General features: G+C 38.5%; 1 pseudogene; it reads right to left on the minus strand.

The window, feature by feature from the left end:
* Positions 1 to 807: 807 nt before the first annotated feature.
* LOC122737233 lies at positions 808 to 11356 on the minus strand (annotated as a pseudogene).
* Positions 11357 to 11939: the final 583 nt, after the last annotated feature.

The raw sequence follows: 11939 nt of genomic DNA on the forward strand, positions 1-11939 counted from the left end.
GAGAAAAAAGAATGCTTATCAAACTTTTGGATGACAGAATACTGAGAGAGATATCTTATACATTCCACAACAGAAGCAGAATCCAAAAGTAGCTTGAAAGACTAGAACAAGACAAATCTAAGGAGATGAAATTTAATAGGGATAAATGTAAATGAGATCAGTGTGAGTCTGGGTATTTCAGTAGAAAACTGTTCATGAATAAGTGTGACATTTTACCTTGTTAAGTAGACACTTTTTAAAAATGACCATTGAATTTGAAAGACACACCCTCAAACTAGAACCCATAAAATTCTTTTTTTTTTTTTTTTTGAAAAAAAAAATTTTTTTTTGGTGAGGCAATTGGGGTTAAGTGACTTGCCCAAGATCACACAGCTAGTAAGTGTTAAGTGTCTGAGGCTGGATTTGAACTCAGGTATTCCTGACTCCAGGGCCGGTGCTCTATCCACTGCTCCATCTAGCTGCCCCTAGAACCCATAAAATTCTAAAGAAACTCAGGGTGATTGATTTTCTCTTTCTTTTCTTTTCTTTTTTTTTTTTTTCTTTTCTTTTCTTTTCTTTTCCTTTCATTTCTTTTCTTTTCTTTTCCCTGCAAACACTAATTAGTCTGTTCTTTCTTTCAGTTTGAAAGTTACAAGATCCCTACACTTAGGACAGAAATAAGGTATTCACATATAATTTTACATACCACATTTCCACATCATATCATTTTCCTTACTGTTCAACTGATCAGTGACTTCCTACAACACAGATGTAGTTGTGCCAAGCACAGATACAAGACCCACTTAAGATGGTGTTCATTAGATGCGATCATCTGCCATGCCACTCAGCAGAATTGAGGTGGTTGGTTTCATCAGCTGCATATGGTGCTTCTAAGTGTCATTCATCCCATTCTGGCTCATACCTCTCACACCATTGTGGTGAATACAGCCACAGGAGCCCCCAAATACATAGATGAAGCCATCAATGATCTCAACCCAGTATGATCCTAGGGCACACCCATGGGTACACAGCGGGACAACTGATTGGTCATAGTATTGTAGCAGTCAAGAGCATAGGAGTCTGTGTTACCATCTGGGGAACTGTTCATTTGCTTCACAGTACATAGCAGCCCACCCACCACACAATTTACTAGGCCCCCTAGGGTACCTGTAGGTTTGCAAAGTGGAGCAGAGTGCCGTCACAAGGGTCGTAGGCCTCCAGGGTGCTCAGTGACTGGCACAAGTAGCCACCTGCTGTGTAGGTGTGTGCTGACCCACTTTGTGTGCCTGGCAAGGCATCACTTGGGTGGGCTTATGTAGGGTGAGGTCCTCAAAGATCATAATCAGACAGTCCTTACAATGTGAGTCTGATTAGAGGATCTCATTTTTGCAGTTACATTTCCAGGAAGTGGGGAGTGAGGGTCTGCACTAAGACAGCACTAAGAAGAACCTGAATGTGAAAGCCCCAGTGCTTCCAGTCACATTTGACCCAACTGATGCAGGTACAGAAGACCTTGGACTCAGAGCACACTGAGCTCATCCCAAGTGATAAGTGGAACCAGCTGGCAATGGGACACATTATAGAATTCCTCTTGCTTATCTACCTCCCCTAAGGGCATTTATTTGTACTCCTGGTCATGCTGATAGAGCTCAGTACAGCCAATTTGCTCAACAAAGTGGGCAACACCAATGGTATTGCTGGTCCAGCTGTTGTACCAAGAAGTCACTGCCGGCCTGTACTATACTGTCCATCTGGTACACAACAGCCCCATTCATCACATGCAGCATATATTTATCCCTCATGGAGATGGAAGCAGTGTAGTCAAACACTATGAGTCATTGCATCATCTTGGGGTAGATGCCCATAATAGATACCACTTCCATGCTCTGCTCCCTCAGCCCAGTGGTGAACACGACCTTGAAAATTGGATTGGAGGAGGCAAGTACCACTTTGTGAAATCTAAATTGGGTAGCAGATACATCCTCACATTTGACCTATAGTTATATTATATAGCTTCTGGCTGAGCTGAAGCTCATTCATGATGCAAAAGGCCTGTTTGGTGTGGTCCTTTAGGGTATAGCTGAAAGTCCAGCTGCCAACTGGGAGGGTGTCACGTCCACCTTGCACTCCATGGCATGCATTACTGCATTGCTGCTGCACCCCAGGGTTCCGGGACAGGAGGGAAAAAGAATGGGCACCTGGAATACCCCCTCCTATGCCCACACACTGGCTGTATCAGCCTCTTAAAAATTTCCATCACCTGGAATTACACACCCAGCTATAGCTGAGCTCTTGTTCTTTCTCTTTCTCCTCTTCCTTCCAGGTCTCTGGAGCCTCCATCTCATGCCACAAGAGATGGGGTGGGGTGGGAAGGATGATTAATTTTCAGGCTATCTCAAGGACTAGATTCTAAAATAATGGAAAAAAAATCATAAATGATGCTTCTATCCAAAAAGTGCAACCAAGAAGACATCAGCTCTCATTAATTCCCCTGCCAACTTTTTAAAAATCTCTATAAAGTCTTGATGAACATGCCCTAGAACATCTATAGTATATCCTTAATGGAAACATGAGGAAAGAACAGTAAGATTTTCACAAATGAATTTCTATAGCAGATAACATGTTATGGTCATGCAACTGACTAAGGGATAAAAGGAATGTAAACTCTTGCTGTGTCTGATGTTTATTAATTTGGAGGGGGGCAGGGCAGTGAGGGTTAAGTGACTTGCCCAAGGTTACACAGCTAGTAAATGCCAGATTTGAACTCAGGTCCTCCTGACTCCAGGGCTGGTGCTCTATCCACTGCACCACCTAGCCACCCCTGTTTATTAATTTTTAAAAGCACTAGACTCAATAGAACAAAATACATTGTTGAAGACTTTTCTTAAATTATCTCCAATACCTCATGAAGAGTAAAAACACTAAAATTATAGAGGTTTTATGGTGTAATTTATGAGTATTAGACTTGGAATTATGCAAGACATGGATTTGTATTCTGCCACTTATAAGCTGTCTGACCAATGAAATATCTCTAAGCTTCTTTTAACTTCAGCTTCCTCCACTGCCAAGTAGGGATGATAATAGCTCTAGTAGCTACATCCCAGGAGTGTCATGAAGATCAAAAGAGATAATGTGTGCAAGATACTTTAAGGTTTTGTAATGATAATATAAAATAATAACATAATAAAATCATAAAACATTATAATAATATAATAAAGCCATAAAGATTTATAATAATAACTAACACTTACATAACATTTACTTTGTGCCAGACACTATACTAAATACTTTACAATTATTATCTCATTGATCCTCACAACAACATCAGGAGAGAGGTGCTATTATTATCCTCATTTTACATATGAGAAAACTGAGGCAAACAGAGGTTAAGTGACTTGTCATGGGTCACACATCTAGAAAGTGTCTGATCATGGATTTGAACTCAGATCTTCCTGACTCCAGGCCCTACATTCTATCTACTACACCATCTGGCATAATTATTACAAAACGCAATGACAAATGCAACTAAAAAGACAACTGTGTTCAATGATCAACTTATTTTTAACATCAAGCATGGTGTAAAACAGGTGGATGTATTTTCACCTTGCTATTTGATGGTGTTATGACACCCTACACAAAGAAGGCTGAATCCAAACACAAAAGTAATTTCCTAAGAAGGGTGAGGATCTTCAACTGCTACCATTGTTTTTAAATGTCTTATAGCTCCATAACACTTTAAGGGCCTCTCAGTGAAATTCATAGCAACATTAGTAGACATTTTTCTAATAATTCACTGTTGTTGTTGTTGTTGTTGTTGTTTTGTTTGGTTGGTTTTTGTTTGGTTTTTTGAGGGATTTTTTGGTGAGGCAATTGGGGTTAAGTGACTTGCCCAGAGTCACACAGCTAGTAATTGTTAAGTGTCTGAGGTCGGATTTGAACTCAGGTCCTCCTAACTCCAGGGCTGGTGCTCTATCCACTGCGCCACCTAGCTGCCCCATAATTCACTTTTAAAATGGTGGTTGGAAGTAATGAAAAACCCCTAATGCTCAGACTATACAAGGTACAGATGGACAGATAGCCCATTATATTAGTACCATGGAAATGGTAGTGCTTTCCTTGAACACAGACTGGTGCTCCCAAAAGCCTATTTTTTTAATACCAAGATACTCTATGACTAAAAATCATGTAACTCCAAGATCTCAAATTATCTTTATTTATGTATTTATTTTTAAATTATTGCTATTATTATTATTATTATTATTATTATCATTATTATTATTTGGGGGGGGGGGAATGAGGGTTAAGTGACTTGCCCAGGGTAAACAGCTAGTAAGTGTCAAGTGTCTGAAGACAGATTTGAACTCAGGTCCTCCCGAATTCAGGGACAGTGCTTTATCCATTGCGTCACTTAGCTGCCCCCAAGATCTCAACTTAAAAATAATACAAATGGTGATGGGAAGACCCATTGTTGGTGTAAATATGCTAGGGCATATTTCCAAAGATCACTTGTACACAAGATGTGAGACAAAAGAAATCATTGAGCACAAGAGGTGGACCAGTAATGTAGGAAGAATAAGAGAAATATGTGCCTAATGCATCTTTTCATCTGCCCTTGCTGCTGAGGGGCCACAGTGGAGGCAGTGGACAAGTCTATTTTCCATCACCTGCTCAGGAAATAATAATCAAATCAATATTATGATTGCTAAGAAAAGGGTCTAGCTGCAATTGGCTCTACTCACAATCCCTGTAACTACCCTTATAAATCCTTCCTTCAATCAGTTCTCAATTTGCCCCAGTACCAAGATTTCCAAGTTGTAGTACATGTATTCACAAAAAGAACCTTGAGCTGCATCTTGAAGGAAATGAGGGATTTTATGAGATGGAAGTGAAGATGAGGAAGGAGTAGATCTAGGCATAGGGCACAACCTGTTCAGAGGCATGGAGATGGGCTATTGATTGTTATGTGTGAGGAACAGAAAGAAGGCCTATTTGGCTAGAATATAGAGTAGAGGAAGAGGAATAATGAAGCTAAAAGGGTAAGTTGGGGTCAAACTGAGAAGGGCTTTGAAATGCTAAATATAGGTATTCATATTTTATTCTTAAGAAAATAGTGAGGGGGACAGCTAGGTGGCATAGTGGATAGAGCAGTGGCCCTGGATTCAAAGGGACCTGAGTTCAAATCAGACCTCAGACACTTGACACTTACTAGCTGTGTGATCCTGGGCAAGTCACTTAACCTTCATTGCCCCTCCCAAAAAATAGTAAGACACTATAGTTTATTGGATAAGGGAATAACATAATCATATCTACATTTAAGGAAAATCACTTTGATAGCTGTATAGAGAATGGACTAGAGTAAGGAAATATTTGAGTGGAGGAGGTGAATTAGAAATCAATAGTCTAGGTGAGAGTTGATGAAGACTGGAATTAAGTGGGGGCTGTAAGTAGAGAGAAGGGATAAGAAATAAGGAACATTGTGGAGATAGAAACTAACCTGATGGGCTATGTATAGTGAGGGAGAGGAAGAATAAAAAAACAAGGATAACAGTGAGGTTAGGAACCTGGGATACTGAAGAATGAGAGAGAGAGAGAGAGAGAGAGAGAGAGAGAGAGAGAGAGAGAGAGAGAGAAGTTTGGGAGAAGCAGTGGATTTTCAGGGAAAGATGATTAGGGTTTTTTTTCTGACATTGTTGAGTTTGGGATATTTCCAGGACATCTAGTTTGAAATAGCCACTAGGCAATTGGTGATGCAGGATAGAAGCCCAGGGGAGAGACTGGGATTAAATATATACATCTGGGAATCATTTGCCTAAAGATGATAATTAAACCCATGGGAGCTGATGAGTATAGTCCATGTAAGCTCTGAGGATCCTTATCTAAACTCTTACTCTCACAAATGAGTTTAGGTACCCAGATCAAGGTTACATCTCTCTTTCAGGGTTCTAAAAATACCCCTTAGGAATCAGGAGTAATTCTCTAATGACCTAAGCCCTAACATCTATTGTTGTGCTTCTCCCCAAGCTTATCAATTGAGAATCATTTTAGTCAGCCAGCCTTAAATAGCTTCAAGAAAGGATAAGAAGACTTGGTACAAAATATCCTCCCAAAAGCCTTTCTGTGGGCTTAAGCCTGAAAAGTACATACAACTCCTGGTTGGTAAACATTATTTTTATCTTTTTTGCTGGGCTTCTGATGGAGCTATGACTCTACATTCATTCTGTCACTGGCTTTCAAAGCAGACTCTGTAGCTGATACATTAAAGATTCTAGGAAACAATGGGAAGTCCAACATCCTCCAGACTTTTCAAAGTCTGCGAGGTCCTTCTCTAGCCATATGGGGGCAGGGGAAATAGAACTAGGCCAAGGTTGAAGTCTAGACCTCTGTTTTCCCTGCAAAGGTAATTTTATCTCAGAATTTTTCCTGGAATTTAATACTCTCTACAACCTCTCAAATGACTCCCTTCTCACCTTAATAATTTATAGAGAACCCCTAGGATGTGACTAAGTTTTCTTGGCCTAGTTAAACTCACTTCCTGTCACTCCAATTTCAAGTACTTTTTAAATTTAGTCTAAAACATATGATTGATTTTGATTGAAACTAAAGTTTATGACATCTTATACCTAATACCAAAATAAGGTCAAAATGAGTACATGATTTAGACATAAAAGGTGATACCATAGGTAAATTAGGAGAGGAAGGAACAGTTTACCTCTCAGATTTATGGAAAGGAGAACAGATTATGACCAAATAAGAGATATTATGAAATGCAAAAATGGATTATTTTGATTACATTAAATTAAAAAGGGTTTGTACAAATAAAAGCAATGAATCCAAAATTAGAAGGGAGGCAGAAAGCTGGGAAACAATTTTATAGCCAGTATTTCTGATAAAGGCCTCATTTCTAAAATGTATCAGGAAATAAATCAAATTTATTAGAATCCAAATCATTCCCCAATTGAGAAATGGTCAAAGGATATGTATGAACAGGCAGTTTTCTGATGAATAAATCAAAGCCATCTATTGCCATATTTTAAAAATGCTCTAAATCATTATTGATTAGAGAAATGCAAATTAAAACAACTCTGAGGTACCACCTAACCCCTATCAGATTGATTAATATGACAAAAAAAGAAAATAATAAATGTTGGAGAAGCTGTGGAAAAATTGGATCACTTATGTATTGTTGGTGGATCTGTGAACTGATCCAGCCATTCTGGAGAGCAATTGGGAACTATGCCCAAAGGGCTATGAAGCTGTGCATACCCTTTGACCCAGCAATACCACTCAGGTCTTTTTCCCAAAGAGATCATAAAAAAGGGAAAAGGACCCACATGTACAACAATATTTATAGCTGTTCTTTTTTTCCTGACAAGGAATTGAAAATTGAGGGGATGCCCATCAATTGGGGAATGGCTGAACAAGTTGTGGTAAATGAATATAATGGAATACTATTGTGCTGTAAGAAATGATGAGCAGGTGAATTTCAGAAGGAAGGATTTACATGAACTGATGCTGAGTGAGATGAGCAGAATCAGAATAAGATCATACACAGCATCGACAATATTGTGTGTTGATCAACTGTGATAGACTTGACTCTTCTCAGCAATACAGTGGTCCAAGATAGTTCCAAAGGACTCATGATGGAAAACGCTCTCCAAATCCAGAAAAAAAGAACTGTGGTATCTAGATGCAGATTGAATCATACAATTCCTATTTTTTGTTTTTCTTTTTTGAGGTTGTTCCCTTTTTCTCTGATTCTTCTTTAACATCATGACTAATGCATAAATATGTTTAATGTGGTTGTACATATATAACCTATATCAGATTGCTTGATGTCTTGGAGAGGTAGGGAAGTGAGAGAGAAAAATTTGAAACTAGAAATTTTATGAAAACAAATGTTGAAAACCATCTCTACATGTAACTAGAAAATAACAAAATACTTTTATGATTAAAAAAATAAACTAAAGCCTGTGATCGACATTGATCACCTGGTTATAGTACCAGGATGTCTTATCACTAGTTACTTTAAGTGGGTTGAGGTGACTTGACTGAGCAAATCACTCAACCTTTGGTGACATAAAGTCACCATGAAAGTGTAAAGAGAAAACAGAAGGCCTAGGATTCATCTTTGGTGACTACCCAACAATAGGGAGTATGATATCAATGATGAAACAGCAAAGGAGACTGAGATGGAGTGGTCAGACATGGAGGAGAACCAGAGGAGAAGTGTAATGTAAACCCAGAGAAGAGAGTATCCAGGAGAAGAAGGTGTTGACCAGTGTCAGATTCAGCAGGGAGATAAAGGGTAAGAGAGACTTTTATGAAATGAAAAATAGATAATTTTTATTACATTAAATTAAAAAGATTTAGCACAAACAAAACCAATGCAACCAAGATTAGAAGGAAAGCAGAAAACTGGGAAACAATTTTTATAGTCAGGGAGATGAAGGGTAAAAACTGAAGAAAGACTATCAAATATGGGAACTTAGAGAAGACTCTAGATTGAATTTATCCTCATCTAAAATTCTGAGAGAAAATTAGAGACATCTTGTACTTAATGATGCAAGAAGAATACATGATGAAGTCTGAAGGCCAGTAATTGTGATGACACTTCTATAATGACATGTTTTCTGTAACTATAAGAAAACTTTAAATCTCTCATTTTCATCCCTGCTTTTCATTTCCACTAGGTCTTAGTAATTTCTCATCTATCTAGACAATTGACACGGCCTCCTCAATCATTTCCCTTCTAAACCCTACTGTCTCCTTACTCTAATCAGATAGAATAATTTCCCCCAGATAATCCAGCTCTTCTCAACAGTTGTCTACTGAAAAATTTAAACTTTGCCTTCAGGTACAACAGTATGGATCCAATCTCCCTTGCCCAACCCCACTTTCTTGCACCCTGAATTTTCAAGATGGTGTATGCCAAAATTTAACCCATCCTTTAAAATCTTGCTCTTGCATGGAGACTTCCCTACTCCCTCTAGAAGAAGTTGTGTCTGAAGGGCCATATTACTTCATTCATTACTTTTCTTCCATTCATCATGTTCAGGGGGCAGCTAGGTGGCACAGTGGATAAAAAAGCACCAGCCCTAGATTCAGGAGGACCTGAGTTCAAATCTGGCCTCAGACACTTGACACTTACTAGCTGTGTGACCTTGGGCAAGTCACTTAACCCTCATTGCCCTGCAAGAACAAACAAACAAACAAACATTCAGTCTTGTATTATAGTAATTTGGTGTACATATCTTATTTTTCTGTACTAGACTATGTTTCTGAAAGTTGGGAGCTAGATGCAGGTAGGTGGCACAATATAGAGAGCTCTAGATCTGGAGTCAGGAAGAACAGAGTTCAAATGCACTTTCAAATACTTACTACCTGTGTGAACCTAGACAAATCACTTCACCTCCACCTACCTCAATTTTTTTTTTTCAGTAAAATAGGGATAATAGTATCTTCCCTAGAGATGTAAAGGTAAAATGAGACAATGTTTGTAAAGGACTTTCTAAACCATAAAGGATATGCATCTTACAAACCAACTGTTACAGTGTTGCATTTTCTCAATAAATATTATTTAAATAAATTAATATAAATCCTCTCAGAATGCGGATTAATAATCAAGTTACTAGTATAATAGGCTATACCATAGGCATCTTGGTAGATAGAGCACTTGACCTAAAATCAGGAAGACAAGTTCAAATCTGACCTCAGAGAGGCTTATTAAGCTGTGTGACCCTGGGCAAATCATTATTTACATCAGTTTCCTCCTCTATAAATGGGAATGGTAACACCAATCTCCCAGGGCTGTTGTGAGGATCAAATGATATAATAATTATAAAGCACTTAAGCACAGTGCCTGGCACAAGGTAAGTGCTATATAAAAGTTGCCTATTATTATTAGTCACCTATTTTGTGTCAAGGTAAGAAGCTGCAAGAACATTTTTTAAAAATGCTGTTGGGACAACTAGGTGGCACAGTGGATAAAGCACCAGACCTGGATTCAGGAGGACCTGAGTTCAAATCAGGCCTCAGACACTTGACACTAGCTGTGTGACCCTGGGTTAATCACATAACCCTCATTGCCCTGCAAAAAACAACAACAAAAATGCTATCTTGGAAATTTTTACCTATCACTAGAATCTTTTGTCTTGAAACATTCAACTTTTTTCTATTTCTATACTAGCAAAAAAAAAATGCTGCTTCATTGTTCAGTATAGAAGGAACCATAAATACACACCTGACAATAAAAAAAACACTCTCCTGGCATGGTAAACAGGTTCTCCCAAAACATAAGAGAAGCAGCTTATTGCAAAACTTCTCATTGCCAGTAAAGTAACTGCTAGATGAAATTGGGTAAACTTCTCATCATGGTGCTCCTATAAGATGGTAACAATTTTGGCCCTCTCCTTGTCCAACCTATTCTTCACTCCGAATTTTCTTACATCTTCTTCTCTAAGAACCTGAATGACATTAAAGATGTTGTTAATAGCTGAGAACTGAGCTCATGTGGATTTTTCCCCCCTCTGATTATTTTAGACAGGAATTTAGAATTGAATTTCACGTTTTATCTTATTTCTTTCAAACTCCTAATAACAATTTCTACATCATAGAAAATTATTTTGTATGATGTCTCCAAGTATATTTGTGGTCTAGTCCCTACCACAATACCTTGCACATAGAAGGCACTCAATAAGCATATATTGGTTTCATTTATGGTACTTCTGAACCACTTCAGTTCTCATTTCTAGATTTCTAGGAGCTAACCTATCACGTCTAGCTAGTTATTATTCAAAACAAAACCTTTTAATTCAGCTGCTCCTACTCACATGCCACTCAACAGAGCTAGAGGAAGTTGTGTAACCTTCCTGACTAAATCTATGAAAAATCTCAATCTAATCTCAACTGGACTCTGACTGCATCAAGGCATTTTTTACCTCTATTTTTTTTTCTTGAGCAATGAGGGTTAAGTGACTTGCCCAGGGTCACACAGATAGTAAGTGTCAAGTGTCTGAGGGTGGATTTGAACTCAGTTCCTGCTGAATCCATGGCCAGTGCTTTATCCACTGCACTACCTAGCTGCCCCTTAAATTTTATCAAATATTTTTACTTCTATCCCATTCCCCACAGTGTCTTTTCTAAATCTTCTCTTCACTCCTTAAGTTTCCTACACCACTCTCTTAGCTGAGGACTTTGCTTCCTATTTTTGTAATGGGGTCTGGCACATGTGTAGAATGCCTGGAATGGTGTTTCTCCTTGTGGAAAAGCTGAGGGGCCTGCTTCTGGGAGAAAGATGATGACGTGTAAAAGAAGTTCCATTCATATGCATTCTGTGACTGGTTGTAGTCAACTAACCACATGTAGAAGAGGAGGCCATTGGGCTGCAGAGGCATTCAAAATGGCCTTTCAGCCTCAACTCCTACTTCTTTTTTTTTTTTTTTTTTTTTTTGGTCTCAGTCTCTTTTTGCTTCCTGGGAATTTAAAAAGGTTAAGAGAATAAATTACCGGAATCTGAGAGTCAGAGTCCAGCATCAATGTCCTGAGGATCAAAGGCCTGAATTTTGGGACCCATTGATATCTGAAACTTGGGGTCATCCAGAAATTATACTACAATGGGGTGTGATTGGGGAGAGACTAATACCATATGGAGACCGAGATAAGTTTTGAGCCTTTTCTCCCAGAGACCAAGATAGTAGAGGAGATAGTATGATACCCTAGAAGTATTGGAGGAGAGGTTTATATTTTGTTCTTGCTATATTTTTGAAGAAAATATTTCTTTGTAAAAGCTAATTAATGTTAAATAGAACTTGGGTTCTGGTCACTGGCCTTCTAACTAGAGGAATAAAAATTGATGAAGGCTCAAGCTGATGGTAGTAGAGAAAAAGACTTTCAATAAAACTTTCAGAGTACCTTGGAAACCAGAAGGGGTGCTGTAGCCTGCCTGCTGAGGAGTGGCGACA

Source organism: Dromiciops gliroides, chromosome 1 (assembly GCF_019393635.1).
Source record: "Dromiciops gliroides isolate mDroGli1 chromosome 1, mDroGli1.pri, whole genome shotgun sequence".
In the NCBI taxonomy this organism is placed as follows: domain Eukaryota; kingdom Metazoa; phylum Chordata; class Mammalia; order Microbiotheria; family Microbiotheriidae; genus Dromiciops; species Dromiciops gliroides.